Genomic DNA, 9838 nt, shown 5'->3' on the forward strand with positions numbered 1-9838 from the left:
TGATTTAAACATGTAAAATGAACATATAGAAAACTTTTCTTTTAAGGAGCTGGTGACCTGCATTCAGCATCACACAAATAAAAATGTTTATGACTTTCAGCACAGATCTAAATACTTTCACATTTAAAAAATCAGAATTCTCTACACAAGTTTCAAGCTGATGGAGTTCAAGTTCTGAGTTTTCATATATAGTTTTAACTTGTATTAAACACATGTTTATTTACAACATGGATGCAAGCCCCTTGACTAACAGCTTCTCAGACTCTTTTCATTTGTAAAAATTCTGAGGTTGTCCAGGAGCAGTGAGACACACCAGAAAAAATGAGAAACATGGACTGGAAATAAGGAGGAATGAATTTCGACTCCATCACCTATGAGTACGAACCAGTTAGCTTCTCTGAGCCTCAATTTCCTGAACTGTAAAATGGGACTAATAATAAAACCTACCTGACAGGGTTGTTATGTTAAATGCAAAGCACTGGACACATAGTCCAGTAGGTATTCATATTCCTGTAGGTAACAGAAAGACTCGTAACAGTTCTCATTAATACGCAGAAGTGGGAAAAGGGGGTTCAGAGAGAGTAAACTATATATTGAAAGCAACTCAGCAACTTGGAGGCCAAAGCTAACTCCTGTTGCCCTTGTGGAGAAGGAAAGTCAGCACTCTAAAGTGTGGGTGGCATTTAAAGCTTGGGGACTTTGGCTGGTAAGGACACAGTTTCAGTGTGGAAATGATCAATGGTTGCTCTTGAGTAACTTCGGTCCCAGCTTATGCAAGCGACGGAGCTATGACGCAGTGGTGGTTTGGCCCAAGAGGAAAGAGAAAACCCTTTTGATGTGCCCTGGGCCTGCTCAAACTCCATGGCCACTGCACTCCTCCGCCCATTCCCCAGTCACAGGGGCCTCTTGCCCCCAAACCTCAGGCAACCGCAGTGGTGCAGCCACTCCTATGGGCTCAGGAAAGCCCATCATGGACTGACTCTTCAGGGAGTTTGTAAACCTTTCTGTTTTATAAATACCAGCATTCCTTAAAATTGAATTATACAAAAAATTACATGTAAAAGCAGCAAAAAAGTAATATAAGCTTACAACTTAATAAACTGTATTAAAAACAAAGGTAATAAATGCTCGAATCTCATCACTTCCTAATTATTTTACTAAGTTTAGTATTTTCTACTGGTGTGATATGTTACTGCACATGCTGTTTTCAACTCCAAGCTCAGTGACCTCATGTTGGTAGCTTGAAATTGGCCATAGGTAGTATTTACCCTACAGAATTCAGCAAACACTACAAACCAAGGCTTTAGTTATTGTTTTATTGATTGTCCAGGGCAGGAGTGGACAAACTATTGCTCTTGGTCCAAATCTGGGCTACCGTTTTTTTTTACGGTTTTGTTGGCACACAACCACACCAATTCATTTCCATACCGCCTGTGGCTGCTTTCCCGCCATCATAGCAGAGTTGAGTAGATGCAACAGAGACAGTATGGTCTGCAAAGCCTGAAATACTTACTATCAAGCTCTTTACAGAAAATGCTTGCCAGGACCTCTTCTAGACTTTAAAAAGTGATAGTGTTAGATATTTAAAAGTTGCTAAAAGAGTAGCTCTCAAAAGTCATCACCATAAAAAAGAATTGTAACTACATATGGTGACAGATGTTAACTAGACTTATTGTGGTGATCATTTCAGAAAGTATATAAACAGAGAAGCATTATGTTGCACACCTGAAACTAATATGTTATTTGTCAATTACATACCTCAATAAAAAAAGTTTAAGTGATAAAGAAACTTCAGATCACAGCCTCCACACACGTTTCCCCCACTGAATGCTTAGTGGATGCTAAGCTCCTTGAAACCTTGAAAGAAAGGATTGGTTCCAGTTGCTGAAACAAACAACCCCCACCTTAGTGTCTGATATTGAATAAGTACTCATAGATAGTAGTGTTGTTGCTATTATTGTTATTGTTCTCCTTGTGTTGGTCAGGATTAGTGGTTGTAAATGCCAGAAATCCAACTCAACCTAGTTTAAGCAAGAGGGGAAAATTTGGCTCATCCAGGAGCATGCCTGGGACAAGTCACTAAGACATCAGGAATCTGCCTGTCTCCTTCTCTCGTCCCTGCTTTCTCTGTGCTGGCTTCATACACGGCACGCTTTCTCTCTGTGGACTCAGACGGGGCCACCACAGCACCATCTGATTGTCTTGGCAAATGCAAAGCGCACAGAGAGGCTCTCTCTCAAGCAAATGTCCCAGGGCTCATATGCCCCCAAACCACAGACAGAGGAAGGGAAAGGATGGTTCCCCAAAGGAAAAATGAGATGCAGTAACAATAGGAGGAATGGATGCTGGTGAGACATCAATGACAAAGGTCCATTCCCAGACCTCAGCACAGAGGACACCCTTCACACCATATGGGATCCCAAGCACCCACTGCTTACAGTTTGGAGGACTGAGACTGAGAGAGAAACTGGGAGTGACCCAAGTTCACACAGTCTCCAAGGCCCAGCGATCCCATAACCCACGCCATCAACTCTCTGGCCCTTCCAGGCCACCACTGATGCCTGATGATACAGCTGCCTGTTACCCCAAAGCCCAGGCACATGGGCTTTGTGCCCCACAAGATAAAGACCAGCCACACCCAACTGGTACTGCCCAGCTATACTAACCCTGATAACCAGGCACCCTGGCCAGCCCTCACCCACTTCGGGCTCCAACTGCCAACTCAGCCCTTGTTAGGAGAACAGTGAAGCCTTGCAGGAGAAGTTCTTTCCATGGCTTGTGTTTCTTGTCTTTCCAATGGGTTTCAGCCCCCAGCAAGTTCACTATGATTCAGTGAGACCAAAGAAATGACAGTAGAATGTTTTTGGGGTGAAAGAGCTATACCCAACTTTATTTCCATGGTGGCAGGCCGGTCACTAAAATCCCATTCACTCAGAGTGAGACTGCATGCAGCAAGCTGGTCCCTCCCTCTGGGCCCCTCTGCCCACATAGCTGTCCTCTGGGTCTCTCTATCCGCACAGCCGTCCCACACGGCCGTCCTCTGAACCTCTGTCCTCTGCTCTGCTCTCCTGCAGCCTTGCAGCCCTGCCACCATGTCGCCCAGAGCACTGGGCGGAGCTCTTTATATAGAGTCAGTAGCAACGTATTGCCCACACGTGTGTAGTGAGCTAGTCAACAAGGCCAGGTGAGAATCCTGGCACAAGAACTTTCATTTTATCCACGCTTCTGAATCCTCATTAGTTCCGTCTGTTTCAGCGTCTATAGCTGTAGATTCTAGGAAGCAGAGCATAGACTGTTTGGCTGTTATAAGGTCCATTTTTTAAAATTAAAGTATCATTGATATATAATCTTATGAAGGTTTCACATGAACAACAGTGTGTTTTCAACATTCACCCATATTATCAAGTCCTCACCCCCCACCCACATTGCAGTCACTGTCTGTCAGTGTAGTAAGATGCTATAGAGTCATTCCTTGCCTTCCCCATGATATTAGGTCCAATTTTTAAATATAACTAAAGCCTCTTGGTTTATTTATGTTTTCAAATATAATAAAGAATCACAAATAGACCACTGGACCACTCAGTGCAAGCACAGCAACTATGAACAGCTGATTTCCTGCCCAGCTTTCTTCCTAATGCTAACCTTGAGCAGAGGAGCCTTTAAAGTTCTGACGATGTTGCAACTCTGCTCTAAAGTAAAAAGGTTTTACTTCCATAGCTTCCCAATGCCTCAAAGATGAAGTCCAAACACCCTAACCTGAGATTTGAGAACCTCCCACATTCTTTAAAATAATAAGCATAATAGGTAACTACTAACTGAGTCTTACCACATGCCAGGCATCAAGCAGAACTAAGCAAAGCACACTACATACATGAAATCAGCTGATCCTCATAACAATCTTATGAGGGAGGTACTATTAAAATTCTCATTTTACATAAAAGGAGACTGAGGGTCAGAGAGGTAAAGTGACTTGCCCAAGGTTGCTCCGCTAGTCAGTGTCAGAGCCAGGAGCACACTTCTGGCTTGTCCACAGAGTCCCCTCACATGTCTACAGTGCTCCTGCCTCCCTCCTTTGTCCACCCTGGCCCCGCTTCCCAGCATGCCCCTCCCACTCAGCCACAGCCAAATCAAGAGGTACTTCTCCAGAGTCTTAGTGAATAAAGCCAGGAGGCCGATTTTCTCCTGCTGCTTGAAAGTGGGCTCAAATGTCATTCTCCAGACATTTTCCAAAATATGTGAGCAACAACAGCATGGCTAGAATGGGCTAGCATGTCGACTTTGGAAAGAGCCAGGCCTGGGTTTCATTCTCAGCTCTGTCACTTGTCGCTGTTTGTCCCTGGATGCCTCTCTGTGCCTCCATTTCCTAATCTGCTGTCATGTGGGATCTTAGACTCAGCACGCAAATTCAAAGCTTGCAGCTGCTTCAGAAGGCAGCAAGGGGCTTTCCTTCCCGAAGAGAGGAAAGCTTCCAGAACAGTTCTGAAATGTCAAGATCATGAATGCTCTCTCCTCCCCTCTCCTAAGCCTGGGGTTTTGTTTTTCTCTGATGTTAAAAAAGATCAGTGTGTCCTATTCAGTAATTAAAACTTTACTCTTTTCAATCATCCCCTATCCTCCCAGACCTTTGTCTGGAAGGGCTGTACACAAGATAGAGAAAAGCATTTCACAGAAAAATATTTTTATGCAATTTATCCAGAAAGACTCATTAGGTTCAGAAAGGGGGCAAGGCAAAATCCTGTTGTTGTTTTTTAATGTTCAAAATGGGTTTATATAACTCCCAATCCTTTTCATCCTGATCACTGATCTAGTGAACAGTTTGGAAAAAAGAAAATTTATTTTGAGGGGATGGCTGCTTTGAACAGACTGCCTTACAAAGGTGCGTTTTCAGGGAGAAAGTGGGGAGGCACAGTCAGGTGATCGATCAGTCCATTCATGGAAACCACAACCAACCGCAAAGTCAAATACAACAATCCCCAGTTGTATTTGTATTGGCCATCCTCGTCCATCGGGAGCTGGAAGGGGTGGATAACTGTGATGTGCCCTAGCCCAACTTGCTCTCCTGGGGAGGAATCACAGAAATGCAATCAGTCGGCACCAGAAATAGGGAGCTGATCAGCAGCTGAATTTTAATTGGTCCTATCACAGAGTAAACCCTTCATCGCCAACATCTGGATGGTCCAGCAGCATCCATGATGTTCACAGCATATGGTCCCACAGAGCGTTGCCCCAAATCTGCCATGTCCTAGAGTATCAGTCCTCCTCACTGAGTGGAGCAATTTTACCTGATCTTAGTCCTGCACAGCTCATGCGGAGGCTGAGACGGCTCTGCAGACAGAGGCAGGTTTCAACTTTAGAGTTGGGGCTGGGCAGTTGGGATTTGTGAATTTAGGATTCCAAAAAAGTCAGTGGCAAAAAAATAATAATAAATAAAATAAAAACAGGTCACTAGGTAAGGTGATGGATATGATACTTAGCTTGATAGCGGTAAACATTTCGCAATGGAGATGTATATCAAAACATTACATTGTATGCCTTAATGATAGACCATTTCTATTTGTCTATCATTTTATATGCAATAAAACCAAGGGGAAAAAGGCACCAGCTTTTCTTCTGCTGCAGCCAAGCAGCAAAGGATGCTGCAGGGCCAGACGACGGTGCCCCAGGTCCATGAGACAAGCAAGGCTTTCCTGACCCCTTTTTGTTGTGTTGGTCTTAGCAAGTTGATCCCCTCAAAAATACACACAGGAGCTGAAAAGGTCAGACATGTAATTTCACAGGAGCTCATATGCAACTAAAAACTGCTTTTTCCAACCTCACAAGTGTATCACCATTCAGAGACTACCTCTTTTTCATGCTGTCTTTTTTTCTTCCCAGAAGCTCCAAAAGGTAAACATAGTAAGAATCATCAGTTACAGACACTTGTTCTCTTTTCAGTACTCAAAGAATTCAACTTCAAGCTGCCCATGTGGCAAAAGGCCAGAAAGTTGTGTCTCAGTGACACTTTTTCCCCAGCTCTCCCTACCTATGACAATCCCTCTAGTATTGACAAAATTACAGGCATATAATATTTTACATCAATTCTAACCATATATCCAGATGCAATAACTATAAAATACAAAGCCATTAAAAAAATTGTCCCCCCTTTATTTTCGCTGCAAATTAATGTAAACTGCCAGCAGTAAATTCGGCACTACAGGCTGGAGGACTGCAGCAACCAAAGCTCCCCCCACCAACCTTTCCCTTCTGATTTGTTGAAAGCTTTGCTCCAGCTCTGAGAACTGACTTAAACTTTTTCCTCCCACTTGGAGGAGAGAGTAATGCAAACTTTTAACATTTTTGGTCCTCCCAAAGCCCACCCTTGGGGATGTTTGGGCTCTTCTTCCTTCCACCTTGAGAAGAGAACAAAAACCAAAGACACGGCTCGCCCTGAGCTTTTCCATCCTCGTTTTAGCCAGTGCAGATAAAAAAGCCCGAGGGCATTACAATTAGCATGTGTAATGTGGCGGGGGGTGGGGGGAGGCACAGGGAGGGCTGTACAACACAGAGAAGACAAGTAGGGATTCTGCAGCATCTTACTACGCTGATGGACAGTGACTGTAATGGGGAATGTCGGGGGGACTTGATGAAGTGGGGACTCTAGTAAACATAATGTTCTTCATGTAATTGTAGATTAATTATACTAAAATTAAAAAAAAAAAAAGCCGGAGGGATACAGCGAGTCAGCTCTCCTGGGGTTGCATTCATCGTTGTCAAATCCCAGAGGTAATTTTTACCTCTCACAATAGATTCAGCTGCAATCCAAGCTGCTGGGGTAACTCCGTAGCCACCCAGGCATCAAAAGCTGGCCAACCATTCCAGGAAGCCATGCAGGCTTCCCCATGGCCCCTGGGCAGGGACCAGGTGCCCAGCAAGGTCTTCAGAAAGGCCACCTTAGTCATGGTCCTAAGGAAGAAGATGGCCCGTGCGTATACAGCTAGAAATCTCATGTTCATGCCTCAGGAAGCCTGCCTCTTACCCCTTCATCCTTCCTTTCCCCAGACAATGCTTTCACCACACTTCAGGGAGTCGGGGTCTATCAGGTGAATCCCACTGCTGCCACCACTGTCAGGGGCTCCCAAGCCCACCCCTAGCTTTGATGATGTGCTAGGACTCACAGGACCCAGCATATAGTCATACTCATGGTTAAGACATATTACAGCAAAAAAGGATACAGAGCAAAATCAGCCAAGGAAAAAAATGTACAAGTGAGGTCAACAGGGCACCGGGTACAAGCTGCCAAGGGTCTTCTCCCAGTGAGGTCACACAGGCCACACTAAATTCCTTCAACAAAGAGCTGTGAAATGTATACTAGGGAGGCTTGCCTGAGGCTGAGACCCTGGGTTTTTATTGGGGGCCAGTCATATAGGCACCTGCAGCATTGCACATACCCAAATCCCAGCCCCCAAAAGGGAAGCAGGTGATCAGCATAAGCCACACTGCCTGTACAAACAGTTTAGACACAGGGACCCTCTCATTATTTCTGGGATTGGTAGGAACCTTCCTGAAATCCAAGTTCCTCGATGCCAGCAGGCCCTTTCCACAAACAGCAGCCTGAAGCCTGCTATGGTCCCTGTTTTCTGCAGGCCAGGGCACAGCCTTAGGAGCCCATCTGAAGAGTGGTCTCCATGAGCAAGGCTTCTGGAACCCAGCCCTTAGCACAGGTTGGGCAGAAGGTGACAAAAACAGAGACAGCCATACCTGGTCACTGCTGACCTGCTACCCTCCTAGGCCCCACGTGAGAAGGAGCTTCTGAGAGAGGACACAGGCTCAGAGATGGGGCCCTACAGGCTCCCCCTCCCCAGTCTCTGCCCACAGATATGAGAGGCACTGAGGTACCCATAGTGTGACTGAGACCCACAGTGTTCCTGGATGCAAAGCCCAGAGGGTAGGAGAGACAAAGCCACCAGCCCTGCCCAGCTGAGCCAGACACCTTCAGCACCCTGAGGCTGCTGATGACACGCCTCCTTGATTCAGTAAACATTGACTTTGTGCCCAGGACACATGCTAGGCCAGGATCCAGGATGGGGGATTTGCATTGACCACTGTGAGCAAGGGAACAAGATGTTCCTCCTTACCTGGGGTGAAGCATGAGCCCTTCCCCGGATGGAAACTTCCAGCCTGTGAGCTCCACTCAGCTGGAGACCTAGACCCAGGGGGCTGAGGTGGACATTGAGGGTGGGCTGGTGAGGCACCCAGGAGGGCAGAAAAAAGATGTGGACCACCTCACCTGTCTCCAGGTTTGCCCAGAAAACAAAGAAAAGAAGGGAGAATGTGCCTGGACCGCTGGAATGAGATCCAACTTCAGAAGCAAACAGTCTGGATTTGAATCTTGTTCTTACAAGCTCCACAACCTCACAGACATATGTTCACCTCTCTGGGCCTGATTCCCCATCCGTCCCGTGGGAGTATCTGTTTCTTCCATTTGTATAGAAGGTAATGCAGTAGTTAAAACTGGGCTGTAGAGTTAGGATAATCCGGTTCACAGTCCAGTTCTCCTCTGCCACTTACCAACTGCGTGGCCCCACCCCCAGGGGTGCTGGCTAATGCTGACCCATGGCAGGAATTAGCTGAACCTTGGACATGGGGCTGGAAGTTCTGAGAGAGCTTCTGGGAGAAGGTGGAAACTTGGAAGGGGCCCAGGGGCCTGGCAGGGTTTGCTGAGGAAGCCGGGAGGGGCTCGTCCCTGGTACAAGCCTCTCTCTGCTCCCTGGTAGAGAGGGAGAGACATGGGAAGGAGAAAGAAAGGAAAGAGTGGGGAAACCTCAGGTACCTTCTTGCTGTTTGTCTAGTTTTCTCATCTGAAAAATGGGAAAGTTGGAAAATGAGCCTTGAGGTCATTATTAACCATGATGGTCTGCTTTCTGCATTTAAAAAAAGGTGGACGGGGGGTGCGGGGGAGCTAATGCAGGACATTTTGGAAGCCAAACTACAAGGAGGGGTTAAGGAGTTATAGTACAGTCATGTGCCAAGATTGTCAGCACCAGAGGCTGGAAAAAGTTCCAGGCAATGAGGATAGCTGGCAAAGTCAGTTCCCCGGGAAGGCGGCAAGATGTTGAGCAGCAGAGTTGCTTCGGACCAGGGTGGAGCCAGCGGCAGGGGGTTGTCCGGAAGCCCTCAGGTAAATGCCACGGCTGGCCAGCAGTCACCACTCCATCTTCCTGGAAAGCCAGACTTGAGGACTGATGTGGGGGGGTGCTGGAGAGAGCCCTGGCTTCCTGCTCCCATAGCCATCAGCATCAGCTTCCACCACTCTTAATTCAGAGACTGAGAACCGGGGGCAGGGCAGGGCCATAACATCTCTCCCAATACTCAGCTGTGGCAATGCCAAGGGGCCCTATTTTCTATCAGCCCCACCAAAACCCCAAAGAAACATAATTAATCATAACTGACACTAGTAGAGAACTTACTGTGGGCAGGGCTCTGTTCTGAAAACGTATGATTTATCTCATTTAATCCCCACCACATTATTATTGCTCCCATTTCACAGACAGGAAGAATGAGGCTCGGAGGGGTTTGATGACTTTCCCCAGGCACACAGCATATAGTACACAGTACATACTGGGACTCAAATCCCATACCCATGCCTAACCACTAATGGAATAGAACCCTTTTACCTAAATGTAAACCACACACTTGCTATGCAAACAGAGCTTCAAGACCAGTCCCTAATCCCTTTCAAATGCTCCTTAAATAAAAATTCTGGAGCCACCAAGGCACTCAAGCTGACATTAGCCTCTGAGCGTTGGATCCTAGAGGGCAGAGGTCATATTTCCAGCCTGGGGTCCTAGAAAGAGTCCCA

The sequence above is a fragment of the Manis javanica genome, chromosome 15, assembly GCF_040802235.1.
Source record: "Manis javanica isolate MJ-LG chromosome 15, MJ_LKY, whole genome shotgun sequence".
Classification (NCBI taxonomy): domain Eukaryota; kingdom Metazoa; phylum Chordata; class Mammalia; order Pholidota; family Manidae; genus Manis; species Manis javanica.